The 14,015-nt window shown below is 32.6% G+C and overlaps 1 protein-coding gene across 1 annotated transcript in view; it reads left to right on the top strand.

Moving 5' to 3' along the window:
* Positions 1–10,177: 10,177 nt before the first annotated feature.
* The window catches only part of LOC143072795 (roundabout homolog 2-like), a 63,969-nt gene continuing 60,131 nt past the window's right edge, over positions 10,178–14,015 (top strand). The window contains exon 1 of the mRNA XM_076247892.1: positions 10,178–10,451. The gene's annotated coding sequence lies outside the window, so the exon portion shown is untranslated. The remainder of the gene's footprint in view (positions 10,452–14,015) is intronic.

The following is a 14,015-nucleotide window of genomic DNA, read 5'->3' as shown; positions in this document are numbered from 1 at the left end:
AGGTCATGTTGGTATCCAATCCAATTTTAACAAACATTGTCACAAGATATTTGATTGGAATTTTGAATTTAACAATTCAGTTTCCATAAAAAGGTTCTATTAAAAACTTATAATGTTTTGTTACAGATTAATTCCATTTTTCCTACGCGTACACCATATCATATCCAGTGAAAAACGCAAAATGTAGCGTTATAATTTGACGGTTTTTCATAGAGCTCTAACGTTCCACTAAAGTCAAAATATAGGGCACTTCATAAACATCTAAACGTTGCCTGTATTTTTCAACTTATAATGAAAAAAGTCATGAACTATGGGAACATATGCTCATTTAAACATACTAGTACTTAAAATATATACACCGTGTAAATGGTAAATTAACTTAAAATTATTATTCTGTTGCCAAACCGGTTCTCGGGTGATCACTTAATTTCCCAGAAAATCTGGAGGCCATCGAGACGACTTTATTTGTTTAAAATTGATATGAACGAAAACTGTTACATCTAATGCAGTACAAGCTAATGTTAATTTTTATCAGAATATGTATTGATTTTCGAGATTCAGTTAATGTCATGTATCTAAGTGAACGAATTTTGAAGGTACAATACAGAAATTGAACAAATTTTACATAGAAACTTATGTATGTGACAAATCAACATTAGCTTGTACTGCATTATATTTAACAGTATTCGTCCATACCAATGTTAAACAAAGAAAGTAGTCTCGCAGGCCTCCAGAGTTTTCGCAAAAATTCAGTTTTTACCCCAAAAACCTAGCCATAACATAATAATTTCAAGTTAACAGTGTGTATATGTGTGTATATTGTGCTGTTGTTTGTTTGTCTTTTTTTCATTTGTAGCCATGGTGTTGTCAGTTTGTTTTGGATTTATGAGTTTGACTGTCCCTTTGGTATCTTTCGTCCCTCTTTAACAATGTTCAAATGAACATGCGTTCTCATAGTTTAGGACTTTATTCGTTATAGGTTGAAAAATACAGGCAAGTTTCGATGTTTATGAAGTGTCCTATATTTTGACTTGAGTGGAACCTTAAGGTAACAACAAAGTTACATTACTTTATACGCTTTAACAATAGGTTGATTGATGAAGAAATTATGTTCACCCAGAACTATCGTGCCCACCAGAACCGCTTGGTTACATATATATATATATATATAAAGTCTAATTTAACAGTATTCTATTTTACAAATAGTATATTCTTTGAACCATACCAATGCACTAGTGACATGGAAATATAATATATTCGCCTTGCAATTCCACCTTTAATGTTTTGTTACATTTGCAAATTTGTAAATACAAGCGCTTGTAATTAGATCTATACGGTTGTCTGAAGTTGAGAGATTTCAAACGTATTGTAATGTAAAATGCTTGTTATGCTATTCGAATTGACAACGTTGATGGGATAGCCGTCAGCATAATCGAGGGAAGAATCTTTGTATTACAAGGTCGGTCCCTGGAATGATTTTCCTTTGTGTCATACACATAATGTTGCATTGTTGCAGATCCTATACAAATACTTTTTGATATTATATCATAATTTGCTGTGCATTTCTCACAGGTAATGAAATATAAATCAAAGTTAATCATGTTCATCTAGCGTTCTACTCAAGAACTTAATCCACGTAAGTTAGTACAGAGAGACTTTTAACAATCTTAATTACATCGTGATTTATAAATGTGCGAATTGTATAGTTTAGGCCATAAAAAAGAATAGGTTTGTCTGCCCAAACCCTACCTACCCAGAAAAAAGCTGCCTACTCAAATTCTTTTATTGTCCTGATTTGAAGAAGTTTTTTTTTAATCAGATAGACATGAAGACTAATAAACATCCGATACGGAAGTTTCTTAAAAAAAAAAAGAAAATGCCTACCTACCTACCCACTTTCTCAACCTTGGGTATGGTTTGGGCAAACCAGAATATTTTCAATTGTGGCTTTATTGCCATGACTATATAGTATTATAGTATTAAGTAGTATGCCCTTTATATATATATATATATATATATATATATATATATATATATATATATATATATATATAAGTCTGAAAATTACACCAAACAGTGTTAGAGTTAGATTTTATACTGACAAATTTTTGTCCGTCCCTCAGCGGGATTCGAACTCACACCTTTGATACACTACAGCACCATTCGCTTAGCCTCATGTCCAGCGCTCTAGACCACTCGACCACATCCGCTATAAAAATATAACTTCAATAGTCGTAGTGTTACCTTGTCACGGAAGGTGAATCTAGAGATAGACATGAGACACGTGTTTTTAAGCGTGTGTAGATGTTATATTATTATTTTCATACACAATGTATTTATTATTTGTCAGCAATCTAACTCTACAAATTTTATATATCATATAGGATCATGATTCATTTCATTATACAGTCACTAGAAATAAGTATATTTTACAAACAAGTCTAAACAAGTGACAAACCATACAATATACATGTCCACTGGATCTAAGAGTGATATAGATACAAGGTTAATGCAAATATTTATATAAGTCTGAAAATTACACCAAACAGTGTTAGAGTTAGATTTTATACTGACAAATTTTTGTCCGTCCCTCAGCGGGATTCGAACTCACACCTTTGATACACTACAGCACCATTCGCTTAGCCTCATGTCCAGCGCTCTAGACCACTCGACCACATCCGCTATAAAAATATAACTTCAATAGTCGTAGTGTTACCTTGTCACGGAAGGTGAATCTAGAGATAGACATGAGACACGTGTTTTTAAGCGTGTGTAGATGTTATATTATTATTTTCATACACAATGTATTTATTATTTGTCAGCAATCTAACTCTACAAATTTTATATATCATATAGGATCATGATTCATTTCATTATACAGTCACTAGAAATAAGTATATTTTACAAACAAGTCTAAACAAGTGACAAACCATACAATATACATGTCCACTGGATCTAAGAGTGATATAGATACAAGGTTAATGCAAATATTTATATAAGTCTGAAAATTACACCAAACAGTGTTAGAGTTAGATTTTATACTGACAAATTTTTGTCCGTCCCTCAGCGGGATTCGAACTCACACCTTTGATACACTACAGCACCATTCGCTTAGCCTCATGTCCAGCGCTCTAGACCACTCGACCACATCCGCTATAAAAATATAACTTCAATAGTCGTAGTGTTACCTTAATACAGACAGAATACAACTAGGTAAAACATGACATACCAAATACAAAAGAGTTATACATACAAAAAGGGCATACTACTTAATACTATAATACTATATAGTCATGGCAATAAAGCCACAATTAAAAATATTCTGGTTTGCCCAAACCATACCCAAGGTTGAGAAAGTGGGTAGGTAGGTAGGCATTTTCTTTTTTTTTTTTAAGAAACTTCCGTATCGGATGTTTATTAGTCTATATTAAAACATACAAATGAAAAATAATAAAATGTTGACGTATGAAATATCTTTTTTAGCATAAGCCAAGTACATGTATATTCGATGAGTTTTTACGACGACTCTGTGGTTGCACTGATGCTGAATGTTTTGTCTTTGATGGTATCGCCAGCCTAGTATTCAGACATTAAGGGTTGACATGACAAATCTTCTCATTGCCTTCTAACCGCATTTGGTACAACTTTTCGGAATCTTTTATTTTTAATGCACATCTGCTTACTGGATTTGCTTTTTTCTCAGGCTTTTTTTAACTTATTTTATTCAAGAGCTACAAGTGTGTTCTATGCAGATGAACGACCGCCTGACATAAAAAGATTTTTTGCTATCTAAATGAACGGACAAAGCTGTAACTCATTACTAAACAGAGAAAACATTAACACATATAATGCATTGATATGTATGGATTATCCTTCGTATCTCGCAAGAAAAATTGTCAATTGCTTGAACTTGAATTCTGCTACAACAATTCTATTATATCGAGATTATTTTACTGTGAAATTCTTTCTGTATTTGTTTTATTTTAAAGCTATCAATAACGATTAAGTTCAGATTTTCACCTTGTTTAATTCCTGAATATTTGAAATTGATTACATTCATTCACGGTAATTATTTCTTTCAATAATAAAACTCTTGTTATGCTATCAATGATTGGATAATATCTTTTAACCTGGCAGGAAAACTCAAATTAAATGAATAACTGTTTTTTTTTCTATTCTGGTAATTCCTATTAGTCACAGAAAAGTTTGAAACGACAGCGAAGATTTTTTGTTCATGCGAATAGTTAATAAACATATATATTCGAAAACTTTTCCATTTTATGTTATAATATTACACTGCATAGCGAATTTAGTCTAAACTGAAAAACACAGAACAAATGGGAATAAAAATACAATGACGTAATCACACTCTGGAAAAAATATACCAGCAGATTTGTTATTTATCTAATATACATTATTCTCAAAGGAAACGTACAGAGAGAACTAGCTTCACAATAATGCTTTATGTTTGTCTGCGCGGTGTGCGTAGTTGATAAATTCTCAAGCATTATTTTGAGTTAATTTATTTTATTATCGCCTTAAAGACCTTTTTGTACAATGTAAAAACCAATAATCTTTGAGAGCACGCAAATGTTGTTACCTACCAGTTAGTTTTTCTTTATATTCTTAAGCTAGTAACTGACAAAACAATATAAAATAAGAAAGTGCTCATGATTATTTTGTAGTGTCATTCGTCCAAATATCTAAAATCGACAATGAAAACTTGGAATATGTCAAAGAGATAACTATCTTACTAAAGGACAGAAAAAAGTTCAAGGCCACCAATGGTTCTTCATCACAGCGAAAAATCCGCACCCAGAAGAAGTTCAAAGAAAATGGACATTACATTAAACTCCAAGGAATATAAAACTAAATTGAGCTAGGACAGGTGCAAAAAAGCGACGTGGTTGAAAATGTTTTGTGAGATCTCAACCCTCTCCCTATACCTTTAGCCAATGTGGAATAAACAAACACACAGCAATCTAGAATCAAACTTTATAAAAGGATTATGGTAGGATCTTCAGACGAAATATTGTTTTTTTTTTATCTAAAAACTTTAATGTTTAAGCTTCTCGTATTTGGGTAACAACTCCTTTAGTTTAAGGCGACAGTAGTTTCCCGATGTTCAAATCTAGTAAATCGATTAAGATATTACAAATCAAGGTAACAAACTAAACAAGCAAAACTGAGGGACCTTAAAGAGAACGAGACGGGATGTGTCAACATATTCCTTCAATTCTCTTTTTAAACTTGATTTAAAAAAACTAACAAAATTTAACACCTTATTGTTTTATTCAATATACCGGTATTTAGGTGTAATAACAGGCACCATTGATTTTCCCCTATTAGTCTTTGTTAAATTTGCACTTTTAAAAAAAAAGTGCAGAGATCTTAATAGTTTCAAATAAAGAAATACTTGGCATGAGTAGTTTTATCCTGTCCGGTACTATAGAAAATATTTCACATAACATTTCATTGCATATAAGAAAATAACCATCACTGGAAGTTAACCAATCAAATTACTCCTCTCATTTAACCTGTGTACAAGATTTAGTAACCAATTAACCTCAAGTTTACAAAATTTTCTATAGAAACCCCAAATAAAAAAATAATGGTGCTTTGAAATACCCAAGACATATGTTATAACACAGAAATGTTTAACTGCAATAAAATAACTGTCAAATTCAGGGGAATTTTTTTCGACCTATTTTCGTATACAACCGGATGTGACGTACCATGATGTGATGGTATTACACCTTTAGTTTCCTTTCGTGGAATATAAAGTTTTATTTCATATAAAATTCATATGCTTATCTGACGATTATATGTGTGCTCCTGTCTTTATCATTTTCAATACTGACAGTAAATTTCCGTTTGTTCTACTTTTAAAGATAAATTGTTATCTTATACTGCAACCAAGAATCAAAATCATAAATAATTCTACAATTTTACTTTTCAATAAATAAAATTACATCGAATACTACAGGGGAAAATGCAACACAGCCATGAACGGGTCTTTCTATTCCCAATCTCTTTATTGTTAAATCGGTGTTCCCCATGTAGACTTGCTACATATGTAATGGAGGTGTGACCTCCACCGACACCGCCGTCGTTTTTACAGTTAAAATATCATTTGCACTATCCATGAAATTGCACGGACTCTATAAGACAGTTCGGGGACACGTTTAGAAGACGGCTTCAGAGCTCCAGATAATGCCTCTCTATCAAGTCAGAAATATAATAGTTATTTTCCGTTCGTTTCATTGGTTGATATAAAGTGGAGCATTTGGTTTTGTCAGTTTTTATGGACCATCTTCTTTTAAATTTTCCTTGGAGTTTTAAATTTTCCTTGGAGTTTTAAATTTTACTTGGAGTTTTGAATTTTCGATACACGTGTTTTGTTTCGTTAAGATGCCGATTTTGTCAGTTCTATCTAGATGATTTGATTTTTCATTATTTTATTTCATAATTGTTATGAAGCAAAATTCCTACAGAACCTTCGATCTCAAAGACAAGATTTCACTTTGGCAAAGAATGGAAATATCGTAAACTCATGATGTTTGAACCATGTTTGTTGAAACATCTCTTAATTGATTTACAGTCAGTTGTATGTGCCTCCTTGGAACACAACAACCGAGGATATTCGGTTCGGTCATTAACCTGTTGGCAAAACAAACTGGGAAATAGGATGAAAACTATGGCTTCACATGCAGTGACAATGGAAAGAAACCATTACACAAGAAGATATGTAACTTTATATTATTACAATCTGCCAGACTCAACACGGAAGTAGCTCAACATGCATGAGGCTGGAAAAGTGTCTCGACATTAACACATCACAATGTACCGTCCGTGTGGTAACATAAATTGCCATCCGTCTTAACTTATTTCAGAATATCTTCTTCCCGGAAATAGTGAAATCCCACTTGAGTTGGTGGTAATGCTTTTAATGTCCAAAAATCTGTTGAATCTGCAAAAGTTAACACGGGTAAAACTCAAATAATATACATGTCCTTGAATAACCGATACTTCATTGTTCGTAATTGATCATTTTAATGTTGCTTTGGAAAAAAACTATACCAATCAGGCTCACATTCCACAATTACTTATACATGTATTTCAAATTTGGTTGCATACAAGTAAATGAACCAAATAACTTGTGGGCATCCATTAATTGGAGTTTAATTAATATTAACATTTGTGCATTTACATTTGTATGCATTATTATATTATTTCATGTCATAAAACATAAACATGACATATTAGAGTAACTGAGATCCTTTTCTTATTCCAATAAAACTAGAATAAGACATTTTCGTCCAGTATTCGTTGGATAATTAAGTTATACATAATGGCTCTTTAAATAAACTCTGTCACCACGAATTCAATTCTATGCTTTTATGACATTAGGTCTGTTTAAACCTTTTTGCTTAAGAGAGGAAAAATACCAAACTGGAGAATCAAATGCATGCATCGTAGAGGGACGTGCCGCCTCGGTGGTCTCATGTTGTCTCCTGTGTGAGAGGTTAATGATTTGAACCCCGATTGGTCAAACCTAAGAATTGAAAATTGTTATTTGATAATTCACTGCTAAGCGCAGGGCATAAAAGAGTAAACACAAAGAGTCAGTGGTTGACTCAAAAGTCAGAATCATTTGTCTGCATGGGTAATATGACAAGTGTTCCTGTGAATTTATAATCTAGCATGTTAAAACTCTTAGATGACTAGCTCGACATGTCGATCAAGTATAAAAGAGTCTTTCTATTCAACTTATGATCACCTTTCAGGATTGGGTCAGGAATACGCATTTCATTTTCCGCACTGGACATTAAACAGACATCCATCCAAACCAACAAAAAAACTTAATTAATATGGCTTCACTATTTTTGATCTCAAGTATTCCTGATCACGTTTATTCCAAAAACACGTGTCAAGCGCACTGAAATCGTTATCGCAAGTACATATAATTTACTATATATTGATTACTTTGTGCTTTTTGTGGCTTATCGTCAATTTTATGTGAAAGTAATGCGACAAGTTAATGAAGATTGTATGGATTTTAGTACATACTCACTTATGTGCAAAATTGTTAAGAAGGATTAGTATTAAGAGTTCATTTACTGTCGGATTCTATTCATTTGGTTTCGATGGAAACAAAAAGTGTTTTTCACATTTTTGCTTATTTACAATGGTTGTATAATTCTTTTTTTTACTTCTAACGTCTTTTGTAAAAAATACACTTGCGTGTATTTAAGATTTTCTTTTTCTTACTTGTAATTTCAGAAACGAACAAAGCACGAAATCTGTTTTCTGCTTTCATTTAAATTTACATACAAATTGAATGTAATCTATGAAAAAACAATAGAACATATAGATATATTCACAGTACTTTTGACTATTAATTCAGTTAAAGTAATAAGAAACCTCAAATCAAAAAAAATAATGCATATGTTTTTTAATGACTCAATGGATAGTTTTCATTATAAAACTTATGTACATGTACTTTTTTCTGAAGAAATTTTTTTAATTTATTCATATTAAGAAGAAGTTTACTTTATTTTAATTACTTCCTTCCAGCAAGCAATTCCCCCGACATATTTTCCGTATGCAAAGTGACCTCAGTGTGACCCATCTCGTAAAAATCCGGTGATCACAATACGCATGGATGTCCTTAAAATAGACTATTATCTGAATTTACATGTTAAACACGTGCTCAATTTCCATCCTTTTTTGTTGATTTTTTGTCGATTGTTGACAAACAGGTGACAATCGTTAAACTTCGGCTTCAAAAAACACGAACTTTAATTACCTGCCATATTTTGACAACAACATTGACAGATTGAAAAAAAAATCACAATTATACGAAATTTACACGAAAAAAATGATAAATTCGTGCACAGAAGACTAAGTTTATGATGTTTGTATGCATTGGTTCAAGAATTGGAAGAACTTTATTTTTCACCGGTTACTCGTTTCTTATGACTTTAAGCCTCGGTCACACCTTACGGATAGCTGGAACGGATGCCTACAATAAACTGTTATGGCCAATTCATCCGACAAATGTACCCAGTACACATACTTAATTTTTTATCTTCTCGATCATTTGACCAATTTTGCTTTTTAAAACATAAACAAATTCGTGTTAACTTAAATAGTCAACGAAAAAGGAAGCCAATACATTATTGGAACGAAAGACCATATTTAGGTTGGTACATGTACCAAACACGTAGACTGAAAATCTACTTTGATCCATTGACAAAAATATAAAAATTTATTAAAACAAAATGAACCGTACACTTTGATATTATAATAATAGCAGATTGACAAACACTCATTTGGATCATTGAGAAGCTTAATTTTTTCCTTATTTTAGAATTTGATTAAAACGTTCAGTTGATTTTATAGAGTTAACACCCTGTAGTGTTCTGCATCACATTATGTTAACGAAGAAAGAGATTATTCGAGCAAAGAAACCGGATATGTTAGAACAGAAACACACATAATCATAGTCAAGGTAATTTGAATCCATTAGATTAAACCTTTTCAGAGTGTATCATTTAATGAGATGGAAACCGGGGATGTGTCAAGAGACAACAAGCATTCCAAAAAGCAGAAAAACAGCCCAAGGTCACCAATGGGTCGTTAATGCAGCGTGGAAAACCCACACTTCAGCTAGCCCCTAAACAATAACGTATATAGGTTCCTTTGTACATTGTATACCTCCTACAAAATTCAACTTAAAGTATGACCTACCACAATCTTCTAATTGGCATTCTAAAATAAAATACAATTCATCGCTGAATCTACAGGAAAAAATACCTGATTATTTCTTTTGATTAATTTATATTATGGAATGCAAAATCAAAACGAGTGGAACGAACACTTTCATCCTTTGATGGCGGTAGTGTCTGTTTTGCAATGGGTTCATTATAGAAAACACTCGCTTGATACATAATGAATAAAACAGATTAAAGACGTAATACCCATGATATCAAGACATTATTCTATTTTAACGATCTATAATATCTAGAATTTTTTGTTGATACTACTCATTCTGCGTTTTGTAATCTCATCGAAGCGAATGAAAATATATACATGTATGTTTACTTATTAGCTATATACACAGAACAATTGGCTTTTCTTACGTTTAGAATGATTTACTATTTCTGTAAGACGAATTTATAAAACGTTTCTTCTGGACAATATTAGATGTATATCAATAATATACCTTCATTAATGTGCTATGATATATAAAACAGATATTAGTTACAACATTTCGAGTCCGCTAAAGCGTTTCTTTCCCTTTCGACAAGAAAAGTCAATATTCAACTTAGTACTGAATAGAAACATTCATTTTTACCTGTCAACATTCGTTGATATTGATATCAGCGTGATTTGTCGCAGTAGATAAAAACTGTCTGGAACTTCTCATATTTGCTGAAGTAATCAAGGTAAGTTTTACTTATTTTATATAGCATGAAATGGTCAGACATTTTTAATATAGTATTTTCGTTTTAGTCTCTTATATTAAGATATTATACTATGTGCGATGGGCTGTCACAATCTCCGACAATCTTATATTTTCCATTTATTTTCTGACTAAGAAAAACTTATTTTCATTGATCCCGGTTTGACTGTTGATTTTCATTGTGTGAGTTCCTCCCCTTGTTTGGAAAGTAGTTCACAGTATACAAGGCCAATGTTAAAAAAAAAGTCATTTGCCGCTCATGATTTCCCTTCTTATTTCATTTTTATTTGTATTCAATATTTGGTTCGGTCAAATAGAAAGTCTATTTACATTTAACAAACGTAATCCATTTCAAGTGTAAAAGTGACAACCTTAGTTTATAAATGAAAAAAATATGTTTATATTGTACTGCTGATTTCTAACCCCCATGGTAAGCAAGTTTACATGCACTATTTCTATCCGGCAAACATCTTTTGAGGGCCCTCAGGTGGTCCAATGTACGATAAAATATACATGTATATGTCCCTAACTAATGCCCTTTCTTTTCTTGCTTGTCTAATTTATCCCACATAGTATTGAATCAAGTGACCTACATAATGGATTTATTGTCATTCTTTTCGTCCAGAAAAATATATTCACTTCCCCTTTCATATAATTCATAATAAACATATTCTTTATAAAAAAAAATCAATCAAAAAGAAACCAACAATTTCAACAATATTGATTTGATTTTGACTTTTTTTTTGTGTTTTGATGCCACTTTTGGGCTAATTCGTGAAGGCCAGTTTTTGTTGGTTGAGAAAGCCGGAGTGTCCGGAAAAACCACCAACCTTCGATAGGAAAACTGACAATCCTAGTCAAATAAGATTGGAGTCGTGTACACTCGAACAAGTGGGATTCGAACTCACAACTTCAGTGTTGACTGGATATAGTGATTTCAATAGTAACTACATGTACTTAGACCACTCGGCTAACGAGGCTCCCTCAACAATATTGCGTTGTGCACGAAAAATCCAATGAAAGGTGTCCCCCGTGTTTACTACCCGGCATTCATGATTTGTGAAGCACAATACATGCAATATTGGTATCTTTACTTGTATATGAATCTTTCTTTTTACTGATTTCATAAAAATATAAATCAAATTCATCCATAATTTCATTTGCATTTTTTTTTTTTTAAAGTGAAGGCGTCTTCTTTAGTGTACAAAGGGCGACCGGAAGATAAACAATTGACCCATAATTTGTTTATTTGTCATATTAAACAAGTACAAATTGATAAAATCATAACGTCTGTGCTCATATACTGAATCTAATCCATTAGTTTGCAAACATTTGCATTACAGTGTATGACTATTTGTGATATAAAAGATATCTCTTAAAAAGTCTTGACTACCACAAAATGTTTTATCAGAAATGGGTTTATTTAATGCTTTTTAATCCAGAACGGACATTTATTTTGTATAATTTAATCAGTTGCTTCGGAATGAGAACTATACATAAATGGTGGTAATACGTATTTTACAAATGTTAGAAGATAATAACACGTAGGAGTTCGTTATTTGATAAAACTAGAAATCTTTTAAAGAATTTATTGACAAATATTTTGTACTGATAAATCTGATAAAAACATTGATCTTGCTGTTTTAGAGGTCAAATCGGAGATAATCAAATAAAAAAAATGGAAATGTGTCGCCCAGCTTTTTTGAACACGCATTCTATACATAACTATTGTAATGCTTATTTACAAAATACAGAATAACTGATGCATTTTCTCTAATGCCCGCGTCACACTGTCTCGATTTTTACGCCGATGGCAACACGATAATGGAAATTTTCAAAATCGGGACTGATCGTATCCAGATCGGGCTATTCGTAGTGCGTAGTGCGTAATGAATCACGAAGATACCCGAAGGTCTTGCGATGGCATCACGACTTCGTGAAGACCTCGTAATCCAGTCGTGTTGCGATCAAATAAAAGTACGAAGGCGACAAGATGGAACTACGACGGCAATAAATCCAGCTAAATGTAAGTTAATTTTCGCGCTAAAATACATTTAAAGTGTCATGCGCGATATGCACTGGTCAGTCTAATACGACAGTTAAGAAAGACGTTCACAAAACATGAATCTCATATCATATGATTCTATGAGAACAAGAAAGGCGACAGCGTTGTTTCTATTAATTCAAATGGAACAAGAAGAACAGCTATTACAGGCTCAGGATTTACTTTTACAAGAAAAATATTATTTTTTGTCAATTTTTCATATCAAGTACATGTAACATAATGAAAATCATAAACGCGCCTCGTACACCAACACTGCAGGTACACGTATATAGGAAAACCAACTTTTTCTTCATTATTCTAATTTTTAATCGTATTTTTGTCTGAGTTGTTGTCACACGAATGTTTACTCCATAACCATTTTGTTTTCTATATGTCATATTTTGCCGCATTTGTTGCTTTCCCCACATCCTTCCTTTTGTCTATATTATTATGATGTTCTCCTGCAAAGAGCTCTTTTTGAATAAAAGGGATCAACGAACCCATTACCTTACCTTTAAGATAGATCAGTAAACATGGGCATAATTATGGGTGATTATTCAGACTAGTGCACACATTTTACAGTTCAAACAAGGCAATGCCGAGCGTGGCATCCCCTCGTATGTAACATATTGGGGACAAATATGGACACTATATTTGTATATGACACATGCAGAAATGGTAAATTGAATATGCATATATACATAAACTATTTTTTTTAGAAATCAACCAAAACATTCAGTAACTGGAAATACCTTTAATATAGTCTTTAGAACCAGCAGGTAAAAAAATGAGCAACCAATTTCCTGTGTATTATGCTATTTCAAGGAGAAAAAAGAAGTCCATTTGCATGACCTTGACCTTTGGCCTTGAACGTAAAAAATGTCAGATCATTACAAGGAGGAACAATATACCAAATGTGGTTAAAATCTTTTGAAGCATATTGGTTTTAGAGTGTCCACAAGGGTGATATTAACTTGTATTACAACTGCCACTGTGACCTTGACCTTTAAAGTCAATAGCGCTTAAGATATTCTTAACGAGTAACACCATACAAAGTTTTGATCATTTTGGTTCTAGAGTGTCCATAACAATTTCATCTACACGCAACTTACACGTAGAAGCCGAGGGGATAATAAACTAAGTTTTATAAGAATTAGACAAAAAGATCGATTTCCCGCCATGCATGGCAGACTTGTACAGAAACGATATGTTGTCGAAATTCTGTTCGTATCTTTTAGACATCGTATGGCCATCGCACCATCATCGTAATCCATCGTTTAGCCTTCGTAATCCATCGTTTAGCCTTCGTGATCCATCGTGTAGGCTTCGGCTGAGATATGAAGCTTAAATACCCGTCTTCGGTTAACCTTCGTATGTCCATCTTTTGCTATCGTATATAATTTCGGAACCATCGTATAGACTTCGTTATTCATCGTACTTGCTTCGGTCACTTTTTGGTATTTTAACGAGATCGGGACCAACTTCGTACGAACTTACAATTTT

The sequence above is a fragment of the Mytilus galloprovincialis genome, chromosome 4 (genome assembly GCF_965363235.1).
Source record: "Mytilus galloprovincialis chromosome 4, xbMytGall1.hap1.1, whole genome shotgun sequence".
In the NCBI taxonomy this organism is placed as follows: Eukaryota; Metazoa; Mollusca; class Bivalvia; order Mytilida; family Mytilidae; genus Mytilus; species Mytilus galloprovincialis.
This window is presented reverse-complemented; position numbering and strand designations above follow the sequence as displayed.